At 38.2% G+C, this 21,123-nt stretch overlaps 1 long non-coding RNA gene across 1 annotated transcript; it reads right to left on the bottom strand.

Moving 5' to 3' along the window:
• Positions 1–4,114: 4,114 nt before the first annotated feature.
• LOC117668421 (uncharacterized) lies at positions 4,115–15,844 on the bottom strand. Its single transcript, XR_004592281.3, has 4 exons — positions 15,737–15,844; positions 9,908–10,017; positions 4,995–5,129; positions 4,115–4,262 (listed from the first exon to the last, which is right to left on the bottom strand). It is a non-coding gene; the product is annotated as an uncharacterized LOC117668421 (long non-coding RNA).
• Positions 15,845–21,123: the final 5,279 nt, after the last annotated feature.

The following is a 21,123-nucleotide window of genomic DNA, read 5'->3' as shown; positions in this document are numbered from 1 at the left end:
GGGGAGAGACAATTCTTGGATATGGGAAAAAGCCGATTTGAAAAGACCCAGACTTTTCTACTGCCAAAAGTAGAATTATGTTGTAAAGGATTGGCCAAGAGAGGTATGAGAGAAGAGGACACCTGGCTGAAGCAGTTTTGACTGGCCATTAGTAGCTAAGCAGAATCCAGGCTCTGACTGTATCATCACTAGTCTCATCATGAAAATCTCATACATTGTTCATACAGCACTGGAAGTATTTTCTCCCGAGTATATTGAACTAGTCGGACTGATTCCAATCAGATCTTCAGGTAACCGATTGACAAGCCATGGAGGGGTTTACAGGTTAACACCAAACTGCTGAATTGCAATCTGGAAGCCTACTGGTAACCAGGGAAGGGCTTGCAGTATTTGGATCACATTGCAACAGGTGATGATGAGGGCATGAGTCATTGAAGCAAGATCCTCCTATCTACTAGGAAGGCCAAAACTGGCAAATCTGTTGTGACCTAGGCTTACTTAGCCATTGCAAGACACAATTAGTCCCCAACAAACTTATTTTATTGTAACAGCTGAGAATTACTGCATTCCCAGCTTAGTCCAAATTAATTGCAAAACAAGTCTTTCAGAATAAGTCCTTCGGGCTTATCACAAATCTTTATCTTCTTTGGCAACCTGCGAAAGGTCTTTCTTGGCAAAGCCCCATGAAGTTCGAAACAAGAGATGCCGATTGGAAACAAATTTAGCAACGTTGCTTTCCTACAAAGAGCCCAAGAGCCTTTGCTGCTCTTTTAAGCCTTATGGGAGGGGCCAATCATCTCCTGGCCTTACTCCCCAGTCCTCCTTTTTGCTTTAGCTGCTCTTGCCTTCTGGCAGTTCTGCACATAGGTGCACTAGGAACAGGCTCCTCCTGTTCCTCTGCCTCTCTGCTGTCTGATTATGGAGGCTCTGGAGTCCCCACATCACTCCCAGATGGCCCTGGCCCCATCTCTGCCTCCGACGCAGAGCCCTCGTCCGGGCCTTCCCCAGACTCCAGGGCTGGCCCATGTTCCTCCCCAGCCTCCTCACTGTCTAACTCCGCTGCTAACTCTGTGGGCTGCTGGCGGACCACAACACTACCAGCCAATGCTGCCACCTTCATCTGCTCTTCTGTAGGAGTCCAGAAGGAGACTCCAAGTGATATGTACTATCTTCAGAGTAGTACACTGTAAGTACCAGTGAAAAAGATGACCTCAGTGTCCAACTGTAATGTTTTCCTCCTTGGATTTAATTCAACTGTATCCCTACCAACAGGACCCTCACAACTTCCAGGTCCTGAGACAGGCTTTGGCAGCATTAAGTAGCTTTTGGAGAGTCTGTCATTGCTTCGAACAGTCACCAAGTGACTGGTCACAAGTCTAGGACTACTTGTATTCTCTGAAAGAAGTTGAAGTGTAAAACAGTTCAACGCCTTTCCATTTTTATCAAAGAGAAGCTGTATATCATCACTGAAATAATATCAAACATGACCAGATCAGATCATTCAAATAATTCTCTTCTATAACATACTTGATGGTTGCTGAAGACTTTATACATCACTCAGAATCCAATAGTGAAAGATGTTTTGCAGCTTATTTCAGCAGAGACCAACATTCTCCCTACTAACACAATTATGTGGAGATATTCAACTTTATGTTTTCCTTTCTTTCTACTATATATTAGCATCTTACTTGAGCCAGCAGAGGTCAGGATTTATTGAACAAAAATAAAGCATAACATGGAAAACCAAAAAGGAGGCTATAAAAGAAGTGTGTTTCATTTAGAAAAGTGAAATCCTGTGCTGGAATGATGTTGAATAGTTATTCAATAACTGTACAATGTGTGCTGCTTAGCATCCTTATCTGATACATAGAAGCATAATATATTGATATTTTATATTCAGCTATAAGGTAAAGGTAAAGGTTCCCCTCACACATATGTGCTAGTCGTTACTGACTCTAGGGGCGGTGCTCATCTCCATTTCAAAGCCGAAGAGCCAGCGCTGTCTGAAGACATGTCTGTGGTCATGTTGCCGGCATGGCTAAATGTCAAAGGCACACGGAACGCTGTTAACTTCCCACCAAAGGTGGTCCCTATTTTTCTACTTGCATTTTTTACGTGCTTTCAAATGCTAGGTTGGCAGAAGCTGGGACAAGTAATGGGAGCTCAACCCATTATGCAGCAGTAGGGATTTGAACCGTTGAACTGCCGACCTTTCAATCGACAAGCTCAGCAACTTAGCCATTGAGCCACCGCGTTCCTTCTATATTCAGCTATACTTGCTACTGAAAATCAGTTTGGTATAGTGGTCTGATAGCTGTGTTATTAACCATCTTCACATCTTGAAATATTCAGTTATTTAGTTATAGGAAAATTAAAATGGGGTAGAAACCTTTATGGATGAGGCAAAGATTAGACTGTTAAGAACACATAATGATGGTCATTCCAAGCATAGCTCTTCCGAAGGTAGCTATTTACTATGAAACATATGGCTCCCTTCCTCAAACTGGTAAGATTTGATGGGTCCTAAAGATCTGCTAAGAGCCAGTTTGCTATACTGTTTAACACATCAGACTAAGAACTGGCGTAGGAGAAAGAATAGCAGAAACTGGGGGTGGAGTCAAAAAAGGAATCAGCCTAGAATTGCTACATAGCTACAAACAGACTAAGTCCAACCCAGTTTCAATTCTGCTAATCCTTATCTAGCACCGAAATAGGGCTAACAGTTAATTGAGTAGATACCTGTGCATAGGCATGAGTAGTAATAAATCAGTTTAATTGGAACTGCCATCCTTTGCAATCCTGGTCCTTTGTGACTGACACTGGAAGACCGAGAGTTCCAGTCCTGTCTTAGGCACAAAGCCAGTCAGAGTTTTGTATGGTCTTGGATATCATTGTGACTTATTTGATAACATTCTGTAGATGCCCTGATGCCAGCCTTCTTGCTGTTGTTGCCTACTGGTGGTTTTTAAAAGGACAAGTGTTTTTAAAAATATTGCATAAATTTTCTACTAATTTTATTATAGAGACTTCCTCTAATGAAACCATATTTACTTTTCAGGTTGCAGTGCAGCAAAAATGGTCCATCGGTAGAAGAAATGTCAACATATTCCAGAAATGTTGGTTTCTCTGTGATTTACATTTATTTATTTATTTATTTATTTATTTATTTATTTATTTATTTATTTATTTATATTTATATGCCGCCCTTCTCCCAAAGGTCTCAGGGCGGCAAACACAAGTTAAAAAACATACAATAATAAAGGAAAATCCTAATTAAAACCCAATTAAAAACAGGGACAAATAAATAATAAAACCCAAGAATCAGAATCAGCCCATTTGTTGAAACAGCCAAGTCTTTAGGCCTCGAAGGAAGGAGCAGAGATCAGGGGTCATCCGGAGTTCGGTGGGTAACTCATTCCAGAGGGCAGGAGTACCCACAGAGAACGCTCTACCCCTGGAAGTCGCCAGCCAACATTGTCTGGTCAATGGTACCCTGAGGAGGGCAGCCCTGTGTGAGCAGACAGGATGGTGGGAGGTGGGTAGGAGCTGGTCCTGCAAATACCCCGGACCTAAGCCATATAGGGCTTTATAGGTAAGTACCAGCACCTTGAAGCGGATCCGGAGGACCACTGGTAACCAGTGCAGCTCGTGTAGGAGAGGTGTTACGCGGGAGTAACGGGGAGCTCCCGTAACAATCCGCGCGGCCGCATTTCATTGTTATGTGTATTTTGTTCTTCATAAGTTAGTAGAATTCCAGGAAAAAAATTCCTTGCATTCAGTAGGAAAGAGCTAGTACAGTAAAAAACTAAAAATGCCCCTCTCTTAGATTGCCAATTGATAACACCGCAATATTATATGAAAAGTTGCAAATTCTTGTTTCAAACATTTCCTTTCCTTCTGGAAAGTACAGGGGGAAAATGGGCTTTTTTTCTTTCCAGAAGAACTTTTCTCACTAACTACCATTATCCCAATCACTCCCTTTTGGACAGTCACTTTCTTAATCAAAACCAGATACTTCCTTATGTCCTGGGAAAGAAATCATACTTGGTTAAGCTTTTCCCAAGCTCCTGAGGTTTGAGCCATGGACCATATCCATGAAAGATTTACACTCCTGTTTATCATTTCCTATAATTACCCTTATTTTTCAAACTATTTTCTGAACAGTAGAATGTTCACCTTTGCTGAAAAGTTCATATTCAAACCACATATCTTGAACACTAAGTATGTTACTCTGGCAGCTCTTTTGTTTCTGATGTTTACTTCTGAAAAACAAAACAAAACATTTTTTTCCACCCGGATCATTCTTTTTTTGTCTCCACATTTCACAAAATATTTAACCATTTAAGCAGGAAATGTGGGTCTAATCCCATCTCAAGTAGAAATGTCCACTAAGAATTCTTTTCATATTACTGTATTGCACAACAGGTTTTAAATTTCTGACTCAATTTTATTACTGCAGATAATCCCCTGGGCTGGGGGTTGCATGCAAAGCGTTTATTTTGTATAGCCTCTAGAATTTCCCACAACCCCAAATCCCCAAGATCATGTCACTGAAAGGAGATACAGTATTAAAAAGAAAAACAAGAGAGCTGATCACATCTCTTTGAAGAGCATTCACTCTACAAGTTTCAACAATCTCACGCATTTAAAATTGAAGCCTCCATTAAAAAGAAAAATGTGGATTATTGGCATGGAAAAAGGGAGAACAAGAGAAGCGACCAAAAGCAAGAAATTGCCATGGACAACCTGAGATGCTTGCTTGGAGCTAACTCTCAATGGCCAACAGGGGTGTCTGAAGCACAGGTCAAATTAGTTAAGATGGCAGCTAAGACTGCATAACCTGCCTACCCTTGTGCTTTTCACTTCTGGGCTCACTTCTAGCCTCAGGAGAACAGGAAGAGGGGGAAATGACTCTTTGTGGTGTGTGTGGGTGAGGGGGGAGAGGCTTCCTGGATTCCAATACCTTGGTCAATCTGTCCAAATTGATGTCTCACCTGTTATCTGAAAAAGTTAGTCCTGTCCCATGGGGGTGGGGGGAGGTTCACTCCCCAGTCTTCCTGTCTCAGGTCGTGCTGGATTTCACTTCCTTCAGCAACACAATATTGCAAGTCCACACCACACAAAACAATCTAAGAGAGCCCAACAACCTCCATTAGCTCATGCTTCTCACCTTTTATAGGTTTATAGCTAGAAGGCAGATTCTATTTTTAATCATCCATTTTTAATGGATACCAAGGATTCTTGGTATCCATTATGACACTGAACCTGATTTTGGTCCACAGGAGAAAACCCCCCCACAAACTTTTAACCACTGCAGACCACCAGGGCAATTCATCCTGTAACAAGGCAATTCCAGCATTTGGCACAAAAGAAGAGATTTTCCTCCTCTTGAGATCCAAGGATCATCTTTAAAAGATACTGGTAATTTGAAATATAAAGGCAATGACAAAGCATTACAAAACCTTTATAACATAAGTTTGCCTTTCTCATAAGTAGATGAATGGTATACTGTTTTCCCAGCGGGCTGGGGGTTGCAGATAAAGTGTTTATTTGATGAAATCTGAATAAGCCCCCAATTTACGACTATTCCAACCTATCACAGCACAATATTCAGTGTTGGTAATATTAATAAATAAAATTTAATTTATATTAAATTTAACTGATATCAGGAAGATATTTTCCCATGAAACAAGCAGGAAAAACATTTCAAGAACTGGATAAGTAGCATTATTGTGTTTATGTTTTTGTTGTTACTGCTAGTAGTACGGCTGTAAGAGACATTATAATGTTATGTTTGTTATGATATGTTACCCGTTATGTTGTGATGTGATACAATGAAAAGCACCATGTATCTGGGTCTCTAAATATGTTTTGATAAAAGATAGGAGCTACCTTATCCATTTGATTTGAATTGCTTAAATATTTAGATACAGGAAGTTTTCAATTTATGACCACAATTGGAATCAGAATTGTGTTGCTAAGCAAAGCAGTTGTTAAGTGATTCACACCCAAATTTGTCTTTTTTGCCATTGTTGTCAAGTGAATCATTGCAGTTGTTAAACAAATCATACAGTTTTTAATCTGGATTTCCCCCATTGACTTTGCTTGTCAGAAACTGGCTGGGAAGGTTACAAATGGTGATCAAATGACTCTAGGATGCTGCAACTCTCATAAATACATGGCAAGCACCCAATTTTTGATCATGTGACCATGGGGATGCTGCAATGGCCGTAAGTGCAAGGACTGATTGTAAATCACTTTTCTCACTACTGTTGTAACATCAAACGGTCCAAACAAATAGTTGTAAGTGAAGGATTATATTCTTCACTTGTATTCTGGCTGAATAGATTTTGCAAGGGCCCAATTGGCACTCATTAAATAAATATTTGTTGCAATTTGACCTTGTTGAGATGCAAATGCTCAGCATGAATTGTTAACGGCAAATGTTTGACGGTTGTACTTTAACTTTTGCAGGACTCATTTAGGGTGAATATTTTGGCTCTCACCAGCATATGTGAGGTTGAGCTATCTTTGCCCTCAGTGTGAGGCTTCATAAAAGAATCCACCTTTTGTTTCTGAGTCAGAAGTTTGGAAACTTCCCAGGGAATTGGGGCAAGTGAAATGCTATAACTATTCATGAAGCTTCAGACAGCCTTTTTTAACTATGCTAATCATGATTATTTTGATTTATATTGCTCTATTTTTCTGTGCATGCTTTGTGTGCAGTTGCTTCCTTATATCTTAAATGTAAATGAAGAATCTCAAACAAAAGCCTACAGTAATTTGTGACATTCATGTTCCAGTTTTCTGAATGGATCTTGATTAAGCTACTAAGCTTAGCATATTGTCAGACTTAAAACAGGTTCACAGTGAAAACCCCTGTTGTTAACCTTACTGCTTTGAAGAGCTTCTTGTTCCTATCTACAAGTGGTAAGAAATGAAGTTTTGCTAAGGCTGCAGGTGAGGAAATAGAGGCTGATGCTTAACACCTTTGCCTGGAGCAGGAAAAACATATAAGCTGCAGCAATAAAAGAAAGGGTTCTGGCACATGTGAGAGGTATATATATCTAGTGCCAGTTTCTGGAACAGCTGCTATACAGATGAAAAAGGACCAGAAAAGCAAGGAAGCAAGAAACCTTATTCAAAAAAGAAGAATCTAAATAGTAAAAGACTATGCAATTGTTCAGTGGGATGACTTGATTTGATGAAGCTTCATTTCATCAACTTTACAAATTGAACTCCTGAAGCACTTTGATGAGTAGAATCCAATTGGATACCTACAACAATCTGATTTGGTTTTGGCAGAGTTTGTGAGAATGTTGCAGCTTGGCTTGCAAAGCTAAGTGGGGCTTGATTTAATTGGCTCTCTTAGATTTATTAGACTGTGCATGCTTCAAAAGTGCTTTTGAAGAAATGCTCAAGACCTCCCCTGAGTGTCAGGATAGTATCTCTCATATTCATTAAAGCACCTTTTTTTCCCCCATACGTCACTGTGGTCTCTCCTTAATCTCAATATTTTTTTTTCTTTTGTCCCTGAATAGTTTCCTAATGAAGAACAGCCAGTGGAGAAAAAGAAATTGGGGGTGCGGTGTGGAGGTTAGCTAATTATGGAAGGTATAGGTTAAAAAATTAAGTAACAATCATATGATATTTACAAGTTGATACAAATGGAGAGGCGAACATAGTAAGATGCTCACAGAATCAACATTTGAGAAAGTTTCAAATGGGATAATTTTCCCTTTATGATATGCATACATTTTTGGTCCTCCCTTCTAATGCCAGGTATATTTGATCTATTTGGCAGAAAAACAAACATCTTAAATTTTGCTGATACTGTGAATTGCCAGATGTATTTATAGGAACATGTTTAATAACTGAAAGAAGTTGCTCGAAGGCCCAGGGCAGAATCCTTCTAAAAGCCTTCTCCAATATCAAAGGAGCCCCCACACCCTTGCCCTTCCCTAATCAGAGCAGCAGCACTGTGAAGATATCAGGGAGTTATCACTGAAATTTCCAAAAGTGTCTTTGACAAGGTGCTTAAAGAACTAACTAGTATGCAGGTGAGCATCACAAGCTGCCAGATGTTCCCAGAACTCAGTTGCTTATACAGGTACTAAATCTGAGAATCCCATTTACCTAAAAAGAATCATTTCAAATGTTGAATGCCACCTTTGAAAATCACAAATGATTAAAACTGGATTATGCAACTTCTTTTAGACTCAGGAATGCATTTAAGCCATAAAAGGCAGGTTGGGAATGTCATGGAGCCAGAAAAGCAAAATTTGATTTGACTGACATTTACCTCAAAGCATGTTATAATTATATACTGATTCTTTCTGATATATTAAACATTGCAATTTGCAGGTAACTTTTAGAGGATCGGTGGGGACCACACTGAAAGCATTGAGTAGTCGCATGGACTTGTGCTCATCTGATTTACTTTGTATTATGCAAGTAGCTTCCTTTGCACTTTTCCAATAATTGAAGTGCATTCTCATAGTATTCATAGTATTGTGCCATTTTCACATAGGCTCCTACCTGGTCTTTAACTGGCAGCCTCGCTTAGAAAGAAGGGGCTTCTCTAAATGCATCATATACCTGTAATTACGATTTTACCTGATCAACTTTGAGCACCATGAATGATCTACTCTGCTTCTTAGCATCTGGGGGAGGGGGTGTTAAAACTGATTTTGTGATCCTGCTTAGCTGGAATCTTCACTGAAACAAAGTGCTGATTTAAAGCTCTGCATTACTCTTTTTCTACATTAACCTGTCCCCTCTGTCCAACTCTCTGCCTGTCCCCTTTCTCCTTCTCTCCTTCACTTTGTATATAATATATGTATATTCTCTCAAAATGCTATTCAGAAGTTTATTCATACATTTAATCTTGTGAACATTTCGTGATAAAAATTCAGAAAAGTAAAAATAAAATTGTTGGATGTATGTCAATTCCTAAGCAGTCCAAATAATACCTGTTAGGACACTTTGTATAAGAATTTGAAAAGGTTGAATTCTTGACATGTACACTGAGACAGTTCAATTCAGTGTATTGTAGTGCATTCATCTGTATGGGATCTGACAGTAATAATCCCACTGACTGAAATATGGCATTTTTAAGAAAAAAATACATTGATCTTGAGCTGTAGCCAAAAAGTTAAACAAGTTAGTATTATATCACAAGTAAAAAACAGGAACATGAAATAGTTGAAATTGTTCAAAACATTGAGTTCATAACATTTTGAGCTTAAAAAGAAAAGAAAACATCAGTTACCCAATAATTTTGTTTCAACCTCAAAAAGATACTCTGATTTTGTTCCATTCTCAGAACATTTTTACCAGCCTCATTTTGCCAGACTGCTCCAAATGTTTTCATTATCCTTTGTTTTAGTGGAATGTGGTTCAGATGCTGTCTGAAAAGATTTTTCCACCCTCTCAGTATAGCACATGGGAAGCCTTATTTGGTCCTTTTTAAAATTCAAATTGAGAGAAGACATGCTTTGAAGAAGGTGGGACCAACTCATGTATTTCCTGTGGCAACTCTTTAAAGCAACTGTATCTTTTGCCATAATCACATGGCTGTCCTTCAGAGAAGAAGCTTCTTGGAAGAGAAGTGAAACACCTTAAAAAAATCAACAACCCCTTGAAAAAGCACCTTGGGGCAACCATGACCTGGATACTGAGAATTTCCATAGATACTCTGGGAAAGATGTGCTTGGTTTAGGGAGTGCTTTGTGTCCTCAAGAGTCAATACGAACTTGATGTCAAATAATCAACATAATCATTATGCACACTGCCACATGTTTCAAAAATATCCATCCCTTTGAATTTGAAGTGTGCCATATCCCAGCTGCTATTAGTTTAAACTGGACTGAGTGATCAGGATGTACATCAGGGGTATCAAACTCACGTCATCACGGTGGCGTCACATGACATATCAGGACTTTTCCCCCCCTTCGCTAAACCAGGCATGAGAGTGGCAGCGCATGACGCATCCGGCCCATGGGCTGGGAGTTTGATCTACAGTGTTGAGAATAAAACAAGAAAACAAGTTTGTGGCTTAAAGAATTGGTTTGATTTGCAAACAAATCAATTAATTTCACCATCCCATTTTATCAATGCTATACTTTATATATAGTATAGTATTCTGTTTTAGTAAATCTTTCCTTTTGCTACATTAGAAATTTAAATAGGATGGTGGCTTTGGGACCTCAACAGTAAAGTGAGGGTGGGTATCTTCAACCCTATTTCTTACTCCCAATGAAGAAAGGATAAAAGCAAGAAGTAGCAGAATCCAGAATAAATATGAAAGTTGCCAAGAAAAATAAATAAGCATCCACTCAGCAGATTTGTCTCTAGCCCTCATCCACCAGCAGAGCAGCAAAACATTTGCATCCTTTGATTCTTTAAATGACAACATTTGATCTTTTAAAAAGTAGCAGCAACCATGTTTACATTAAACATTACCTTTAACTCTGTTTTATATTAAATATATTTAGCACGACTATTCTCAATCACATTCATCATTTCCCCTTCTGACAGATTAAACATGGCAATCTTTAAAGAACAATTTTGAAAGAATGTTTGAAATTATGTAGACTTTTGAAAGTTTCTGAGAGATCCCTGCAAATTGGGGTTTTGGGTGTATGCAAAACATCAAATCTCCTTTGGGTCAGTTCTTTACTACTCATTATTTCATGGGCACCCACGTTGTCTATTGCACTTCTTGTGCAATAGACAACGTTTCTTAAACTTGGCATCTTTAAGAGGTACAAACTTCAATTCCCAGAATTCTCCAGCCAGCAAAGTTGTCAGGTGCGAGAAGCATTGCCTTCTTCTAAGATATTGTTTGCAACTTTCCAGGCAAGCCGACAGCCCTGGAACTCCCCAGTGATTTGAGTCCAATACAAACCAGGCAACCCTGCTTAGCTTCTCAGCTCAGACATAATTGGCCTGCAGGCTGCCACCCACTGAGACTCACATGAGGCACTTTAGTGCCCCAATAAAGGGGACAGAAGAGGGACTGTATTCCACCAATGTTCAAATAAGTTTTCGAAATGCTCTCAGGGGCAGGAACTCTTGAATACCCACTTATGTTTGTATATTGTTCCTAGATGGAATGGAACAATTATGATTGTTTATTTTCTTCTTCTGAAATCGTAGTTCCATGTCGCCAAATTGCTCCAGGGGAGAAAAAAAAGCTGCTTTCTGCTGTAAACTAAAGATACGACTGAGTCAAAATTAACTGTTATAATAATCTGGCCACCTTTGATTGAAAAAATTTGGGAGGGGGTGGAGAGAATTCAACAGTAGCATTACCATAACTGCATCAGCACAACCGTGCTCTGCTCCATTTATACTCAAGTGTTTTTAGAGACAGAGAGATTCTGGACGATCATTCTTCAAAGCACCATAATGACTCCAAACTGGGAGGATGTGGAAGATGACAGAATGCAAAGTGTCAGAACACACATGAGCTTCCATTGCCCTCAGAGTGGTGATTAGTAATGTGAAAGAGCCAGAATGTGGAAAAGTGTCCAAAGTTCCTATGAACAAAATTTATAGCTCACAGCTTCAGCATCCCTTGGTCTTTGCCAGCTGTTCTGCACCTGGAAGTGGAACAAAGAAATATCTTCCTCCCATTTATCTTCTTTGTACTTGTTGCTTAGGGGACTAAGATGGCAGGTGACAGGGAAATAGTAGCAGAATACTAAATATTCACATACAGAGCCCTAATTCCAAGTGGAAATGTTTCAGGAATAAGTAGCCAACCTTTGTGTCATCTAAAGTTTTAAAGCTTTTCTAATGGGTATCTCAGGTTCTTAGATGCTCTGCATAATCTTCAGTTTTGTTTACCTCAGAGAAAATTGCATTTTCCATGTCAAAAGGTTGTCAAAAGCAAGGAGTTCTTGCCTCTGGAATGGGACAACTTCCATGGCCAACTCACTACAGTCAACTTGCCATGGCCAACTCACCATGGGACAATTCAATAATTCAGTTTCATTATTTAAAATAATTTTAAAAATATTTTCATTTTTGTCATCCACATTTCATTTTGTCCCTCCTTTGACATCCTTTCTTTAATGATTCTATTCCACCATTTCTATGATATTAGTGTAATTCTTGTCTTATGACGAGCTGTCCTGTGGCATGTTGACCAGGTTGAGCTATCCTGCAACAAGAATGGCTGTGGCAAGTGGCTTAGTTGGCCACAGCAAGTTGGCTACAGCAAGTTGTCTTGCCTCTTCCTTCTTGTAAAGTGAGGTAATTGAGTAATTAGAAGATCTAGCTCTTTGTAGGGAAAAGACTAGGGGAGGTCGTGACCTTTATAGCAACCAGCCCTACCCTCTAACCTTCAAATGTGGTAGAGCAGAATTCCCACATTTCACAACCAGTATAGCCAAGCTGCCTCTGCACTCTATATTTTAATTGTTGCAGTATATTTTGGGAGACATATTCCAAACAGAAATTCTTGGCTTCACTTTTATGATTTTGTTCTTCAGAGAATGGAAGAAGCCCAAAAGGATTGGTTATCCCTAATTTGTTACCTATCGGTAAGGAAAAGTAGGTCAATGGAGCAGAAATACCAGGCACAGTGGGAAATTATAATATAACCAGAGCAATTATTAGCCTGGCCAACCATAATCAAACAATTCAATTCACTCATAATCAAGCAATTCTTGACTGTTATAGAAGTTAAAACTGAATATAGTTGAATTTTTGACTTTATAAAAGTGGATGTAATATAACCGGAGCAATGATTAGGATGGTCAATGACAGTAAGGGATTCTAATTGGGTGAGAATTTCTTTTTTAAAAAGTAGAAATTAATTACAGCTACAAACAAATCGAATGAAGAAATAAATGAAAGAATAAGAAGGTCATGAGGCTTCAGTGAAGATCTAAAAAGAAAATGGACACACAGAACAGGAAAGTGGAAGGCAGGTGACCAGGAAATCACAGTCTCGAACTGTAGAAAAATCTAAAGCTCAGAATATACTCAGTTTGGAAATGGAGTCTGAGAACAGTAAAAATGGTTCTTTCTGATGTATTCAAAATAAAAGGAAGAGAAAAGAATAATTACAACAGCTGCTCAATAGAACTGTCAAAGATATTTTACAAATTCAAAACAGTTAATAGAGATAAAAAAATTCTTCAGCTCATATTTAGACTCTGTGTTCTCCAACAAGAGGATCTTCAGGCAATTGTGAAGAACAGGAATTTGAGAATCTGGTTATTTGAATCAGTTTAAATCTTCATGGTGAGAGGAAATGTCTCCTAAGGTGCTGAGAAAACTTGATCTCGGCAACTTCTGTGTTTAATTAGCTCATTGCATGGACCTATGAGCAAATTCCTTCCCTCTATTCTTGTCTATGTCTTCTATGGTTATGTTCAAGATATTTCTATCAGAGGAGTGGAAGGTGCCCATACAAAGTGTAAACCCTACTATGCTTTGTGAGATAAGTCTCAGGTATTATATGGGTTCCTTCCGTATCTCTGATAAGAAGGCTCTGAAACACCAGTTCACCAATTCCTATGCACACCTGCAACAGATAAACCAGCAATTAGCACAAGAAAGAGATGATCAAACAGGACCAGTGAAATATTGGTTATTGATTAAAAAGCAAAAGAAGATTAATTGGGCTCCAGCTGTTTGAAGTGACATTACCAGGCAAACAAATCCTATAAACAGAAATTGAACAATATATAAATATAAGTGTATTCTAGAAAGGCATGCCAATTTATAGTCAAACACCCTGGGTAGCTAGGAACTAATGTCTATCAAATATCTGATTCCCACAAGGCACATAAAAACCGATTAGAAGCAGAAACTACAATGAAAGGGAGCACAACTAGATCACTTTATAATAACAGCCAGATGTTTTCCCCAATGACAAGCATGTATTTTGATAGGCAGTCAAAGAGAGTCACAGAGGCAGATGTTTCATAGAACAGATTTAATCTGGAAAAGTATTCTAAACCATGTCTCAAATTATCTTGATTCGGTTGAAGAATCTCCTTCTTTTATAAATACTTATTTATAAAATTGATGGAAATGTAACTATTGGCAGAAATGTAACTATTCCACATGTAATGTAATTTATTCCACATGTTTTTCTGCTGATTCAACTATCTGATTGACATAGCAAAATACAACTTGTAACCCAATAAACTACCTAGTATAAAAAATATGTATAAATACCATGTTCCCCCGAAAATAAGACCCTGTCTTATATTTTTTTGAACCCCAAAATAAACGCTTGGCCTTATTTTTGGGGAGGTCTTATTATTTTGGGGCGCATGGAGCAAGATGGGGCTCCTCTTGCCGTCCTACCTGATTTCCAGGTCTGCATGGAGTGCTTATTTTCGGGGAGGCTTATTTTAGCGCATGCACACAAAAGCCTGATTGGGCTTATTATCAGGGGATGGCTTATTTTTGGAAAAACAGGGTATATCAAAAAAACAAATGAAATAATAATAGTCATATTCTAAATCATAAAATCATGGTGCTATTTTATAAAAGATTTATTTATTTGTATCTGACCTTTATTATTCTTATAAATAATTCAAGGCGGTGAACACTTATAACACAGCAACAAAACTTCATCCTATATTCAGGTTTGACTCCTAGAATGCACTCTACATGGAGTTACCCCTGAAAACCACCCAGAAACTTCAACTGAACCGAGGTGGCGCAGTGGTTAGAGTGCAGTACTGCAGCTACTTTAGCTGACTGCTAGTTCAGCAGATCAGCAGATCAAATCTCACCGGCTCAAGGTTGACTCAGCCTTCCATCCTTCCGAGGTGGGTAAAATGAGGACCCAGATTGTAGTGGGCAATATGCTAATGCTAATGCAATATGCTATTATGCAATATGCTATATGCTAACTTTGAAAACCGCTTAGAGAGGGCTGTAAAGCACTATGAAGCGGTATAGAAGTCTAAATAATAATAATAATAATAATAATAATAATAATAATAATAATAACAACAACAACAACAACAACAACAACAACAACAACAACAACTGATCCAGAATGAGGCAGCTTGACCAGTGATAACATGCCGTGATATGCCTATGTAATACCACAGTTTTGCAAGCTGCACTGGTTGCCAGATTGCTTCTGGATGTGATCTTAAGGAGCTGATTATTAGCTATAAAATTCTACATGGAACAAAGGCTGGTTATTTGAGAGACTGTTTGTCTTCCATAGCATCTGTCCAATCACTTTAATCTTGCAGGATTGGTGTGTTCCTTGCTCTTTCAATGAAATAATGTCCATTATTGGGATCCTGGAAGTGTGCCTTCTCTGTAGCAGTGTCTTCTCCCTATGAATGAAGTTCTCCCAAGATCCAGAAGTCCCCACCACCACCACTCTGCTGTTGTTCAGAAGGGTGATGAAGTGGAGAGCTTCTGAACACCTTAGTGATGTTTCTGTGATCTGAGGTAACATTTCAGAACCTGCAGTTTGGAAGTGAGGTTGGAAAATTCCCCTTAAAATGGGGTCCTAGTCTAAGACTACCCAGGCGATGTAGCTGGTCTGTCATTTTGGTGAATTGTCCCTTGCCATGTGTTGTTCTATGATTATATATTATATATTAATTCTACTTCCATAACTAAAGCCATCGCTAGGAATAAATGTAATATTTATATTATAATAAAATAGTATTTTGTAGTTATGCACAAACAAAAGAATAGGAAAACACAATAAAACATTGAAATTAAAATACATGCATACCAGTTGGCCCTGTTTTTTCCAACTTGATGATGGGGAGGGAGTTTCCACAGCCATTGAGAGAGATAATTTTCTAGTTACCCTGGCTAAACCCCCACACCTCAGGAAACTGAAATTTGCTATAATTGTATCAATTACTGCAAGTCTGCTCACAGTAGCTCACATTCACTGCCAAGATGTCACAATGGGTTTGGATTAGAAGAAAGAGGATTTTTAAATACACAGGAGGGCAAATTGACAGTGAATGAGAAAATAGTAATTATTATGTTTGGGCTATTGCAGAGAGAAAACTTTTGTTAATATAAAAAAAAACCTATTTCTTTTTTTAAAAAAATAAGATAGTATGAAATCATGTTTTACCTATGGGGCAAAAGTATTATTTATAAATAATCGCTAACACCAACTGGGCAACAGAATACTCAACGGCTCCTAAATTATGTATCAATAAGAGCGTGAAATAAGCCTAAGTAGACTAGATAGATAGTTGATAGATAGGAGAGAGAGGGGAGAGAAGGGAGGGAGGAAGAAAGAGAGGTGGGGGAGAGAGAAACAGAGAATAGAATCTGTTTGGTGCAGTAGCATCAGGTTAGAAGCTGGGAGACCCTGAGTTTTAGTCCCACCGTAGATAAAGCCTTAGATCAGGGGTGACAAACTCACATCATCATGGCGTTGTCACGTGATGTATCGGGACTTTTTTCCCGTTCACTAAAACGGGCATGGGCGTGGTCAGCATGTGATGCATCCGGCCCATGGGCCGGAAGTTTGATAGCCCTGCCTTAGAGTCAGCTGGAGGACCTTGGGCCAATCAGCTTTAGGAAGAAGACAATGTCAAACCACTTCTGAAAAATTTTGCCAAGAAAGCTACAATAGCTTGCCCAGGCAATCTCTGAGAATGAGACACAATTGAGGGGAAGGGGGGTGGGGAGGAAAGGCAGGTATAAATAGATTTTGGGTTTCTTTAGATTTCATTTTACTTGCAAGCACTCAAATTGAATTGATTGGATTATTGTTTTGCAAATCAATAGCAGAAGCAAACAGACAGAGATTAAAAGAGAAAGAAAAAATAAAATACTAATACATTTAGGTAAAGGTAATTGTTTGGAAATGCCTTCTAATTCTTGAGTTTTTGTTCATTAATGATTTACAGATGATCAGAACAGCCTTACAGTCTCAATTTTATCCCATCCCTTTCCACCAGCCAGCATCCAACACAGAAGCAAGCAAGGAGAATTAGGATGAGACATTACACCAGTGGCTTTTTCTGTCACTGTAGCAAAAACTGGTTTTTTTCTATGGGTTGCTCTCATAAAAAAGATCTTTGCCAGAGTTGCTTCATCAGCTCACAATATAGAAACACTGTATTAAATAAGTATCAGTCGGTATCAGCATCAATAAGTATCAAATTTATAGGTACAAATTTTTACAATACCAAATTTTCAAGATTTTTTTTTTTTTTGCCTTACAGTATGATGTGCCAGTTTTGTAGCACCAATCTATTTCTATAAGCCTAGTTTTCTTAGGTATCACAAGATGAAAATATTTTAAATTAGACACATTCCTTGCTTCAGGAGACAAGTTTTAGAATGATCTGGTAAAGAAATTCCTGAGCATTTCATTTCGCTAATCGTTGCCCACTATAGGGGACGGTGCTCATCTCCATTTCAAGGCCATTGAGCCAGCACTGTCTGAAGACATTTCCGTGGTAACGTGGCCAGCATGACATCACGGAATGCTGTTAATGATCTGGGGCTATGAACAAATAGTCCAGGACAGGGGTGGGTTCTATTTACCTTTACTATCGCATAGATCAACTATGATGATGTCCAAGTCAGTGGGTGGAGCCTCTCACCGGTTTTATTACCAGTTCTTGCGAACTGGTCCGAATCGGGGGCAGCCCACCACTGGTCCAGGATCTATCTGTCTGTCTATCTATCTATCAATATCTATCTCTCTATCTATCTACCACCTATCTATCTATCTATCTATCTATCTATCTATCTATCTATCTATCATCTATCTATCTATCATCTATCTATTATCTCTCTATTGTCTGTCTGTTTATCATTTTATAATTTATAGCAGCATTTTACAATGGTAGAACTATAGCTAATTTAGGAAAGGTCATTTCCACTATGCTGTTTGCAAAGTTTTGAAGTCCTGAACCTTCAGTGAAAGAGACCTCTCAATATCTGACAGTGCCCCTTCTCAGCACATTCCAGGTAATAATCATGCATTGATCCAAAGGCTTCTTTTTCACCTTAAAATAAAAACAAGTTCATAAAAAGCACACATTAAATGCAAATTTTAAAAGTTGAGGTATCCGCACATTCGCAGATAAAATAAATACCCCAGTCCAGAGCAGAAATATGATGGAAGCATTAAATTCTTGGATGAATAGAACAATCTTCAATCAAGACAATTGAAGACAACTTGGAACTATCACAGTCAGAAACAGATGTCACCCAAATTGCAAGGAATCACATAAACATCATGTTTCTGAATTATATCTGCAGAAATTGCTTCTTAAAGATGTACAAGTACCTGCTTTCAGAGTCTTTATTAGAAAACAAGAAAGACACTGTCCTTAGCTCATGCCATTAGCCCATGTCTTCTCTTTGCCCTTTTCTTCCAACATAACTTTTTCGTTATTGTTTTAGTGTGCACCTTAATTAATATAAAACAAGATTATATTGCAGAATATAAAACAAACAACAGGGGAAAAAAGAAATTGCAGATTGCAGATTGCAATCTGCAATCAATTGCAGATTGAAGAATGAACATATTGTTTATAAAGACAGTTGCCAAAAAAGCACAAAATAAGTGTGAAACATTACACCACCCAATGCTTCTTATCCAACATGGCTCCAAACAGACCTTCCAATGGGAGTGAACCTGGAAGCAGCTTCAGCTTCAGAGGCAAGGAAGTCAAAGAGGAGATTGTCAAAAGCAAGTTTCAAACCAAAAATCAGTAGAAAATGCTTGCATTAGATTGAACTCAATTGCCCCAATTTTGAAAAATAAGGCATCAATTTTGCAGAAAGTCATTCTCTCTTCCTGAATGTGTGCTGCTTCAGGCCTTCAGAAAGCCTCTTTCAACTGACCGCAGGATGTTTTGCCTCTCCAGACTTTCACAAAATGAGGGATTGTATATTGGACATTAATACAATTGAAAGTGTCCAGAGATATTTCCATTCCTCTACCTGCAATAGAATACCTTATGCCACCAGACTTGAAATTTTGAGCTTAGACAATTTAGAACTACGCCACTTGAGTCTGACCTAAGCATAGTACATAAAATTGTCTGCTACAATGTCCTACTTGTCAATGACTACTTCAGCTTCAACCACAACAATACATGAGCAAACAATAGATACAAACTTAAGGTAAACCGCTCCAAACTCGATTGCAAAATATATGACTTCAGCAACAGAGTGGTCAATGCCTGGAATGCACTACCTGACTCTGTAGTTTCTTCCCCAAACCCCCAAAACTTTAACATTAGACTATCTACTGTCGACCTCAACCCATTCCTAAGAGGTCTTTAGGGGGCGTGCATAAGCGCACCAGCGTGTCTACCGTCTCTGTTCCCTTTTATTTGTATCCATCTCATGTATTCATAATTATGTCTATACTTTTATCTGTTATCTAATACATGCTTGATGAAATAAATACATAAGATAAATAAATATTTCCTTCTCTCATGTTTTGCTGCTGTTGTGGAAGAAGGAAGAGTGCAGGAATATTTGGGGCATTAACTTTTGTAATCATTGATGCATGTCCTCAGTCTAACCATGTTAATATGCTAACATTATAGACCTCTAACCATTTTCTCTCTCTTTCTCTCCTGTGCTCAAACAATGCATTCAAGAAGCATTGTGCTTGCATGTGGCTGAAGCAAAAAAAAAGAAAGAAAAAAAAAGAGCTATTGACATGAGAGCAGTTGTGATGTATCAGGTAATCCTTGATTTATGACCTTAACAGAGTGTACCTATTACAATTGTAGGCTCTGATTATCGTAAAGCAGGTCATCATGAAACCAGATCCAATTTTACTACCTTTTTTTTTTTTTGCAGTGATCATTAAGTAAATGCCATTGTCGTAAAGCAAGCCCATTATTTGCTATGGGCCATTGTGCTGAAAGTAAAGGTCAGTCTTCAACAAAAAAAGTCAAATTGCAGTCACATCTGGGACATTGCAGTGGCCATAAATGCAGGCTGGTTGCCAAGTTCCCAACATGTGATTATGTGACTGGGGGGGACTGTGGTCAGAACTTCAAAACTGGGTCATGAGTACCTTTTGAGGGATCCATTGTAACTTTGGTCACTAAATGACTAGTCATAATTCAAGAACTGCCTGTAATTAGATGCAGCAATAAGGATCAGACACAGAGATACCTTTAAAGTACTTCTCAAGCAGTGGAACTTGAAGCTTCTCAGTGTGAGGCACAACTTATCCTCTCAATGTTTATGGTCATGTGCTCACTGATACATCGGGGTCAAAGTAATGTTTCTCTGCATGTTGATTTTTTGATGCATTTATCGATACACTGTGTGCATGCCCCTTGCATTAAAAAACCAAGCTTACTGTTAATTTTAAAACTACTGAATTAAACTATAATTTATTTTATATCACTCTGAATTATTGCAGCTATTGTTGCAGTAGTTTTATGTCTCTAAAAAGCTGAGAGAAAAAAATGGCAGTCCCTTTTTATTGTGATACACCAGTAAGGATTTTTTTTAAAAAAAAAAAAGAACTGACAAAGGGTATAAACAATATTTTCAGGGAAACATATCACTGTTTTTGTTTTGTCTTCTGATCAATGTCTTGGGATCAAGAAAACAGAGATATGTGACTTTTTCTCCACTTAAAAAGTCCGAAGGGACTAAGATAAGAAAATGGCTACAGAATCCCAAGTGTAAAATTTGATTAATTAAAAAAGATGAGAGGATTGTATTATAAATTCCTGGAGGTAGTTAGTTAACCATATGTTTGAGATAAGCACTCATAATTCACTCTGTATCTTCCTTTCTCTGTTCAATACCAACTTCCTTATAAACATCCCTCTATTTCTGATTCATTTAGTTATTTCTTCACTTCACTGTATTTATAAAAGGGCTCTGACATAACCAACATGGATCTTCTTCTTTTTTTAAGAGAAGGCTTATCCTTTTGTAAATAAAAAAATCAGAAAGAGATTTCTCTGCAAAATAACTTTTCCATCACCACTGTATTGGACTTTATCTATCATGTTCAGCTGCAAGAGAGTGGTATATTTTAGGATAAAAATTTAAAACAAATTACACAGTTAAAATAATTACACTGTCATAAATATGTGCCTGAAATGCTAGTGAGCTATGACAATCCAAGCAAGATCTTGACAAAATAATAGT

Source organism: Pantherophis guttatus, chromosome 3, assembly GCF_059756535.1.
Source record: "Pantherophis guttatus breed Tessera chromosome 3, ASM5975653v1, whole genome shotgun sequence".
Classification (NCBI taxonomy): domain Eukaryota; kingdom Metazoa; phylum Chordata; class Lepidosauria; order Squamata; family Colubridae; genus Pantherophis; species Pantherophis guttatus.
This window is presented reverse-complemented; position numbering and strand designations above follow the sequence as displayed.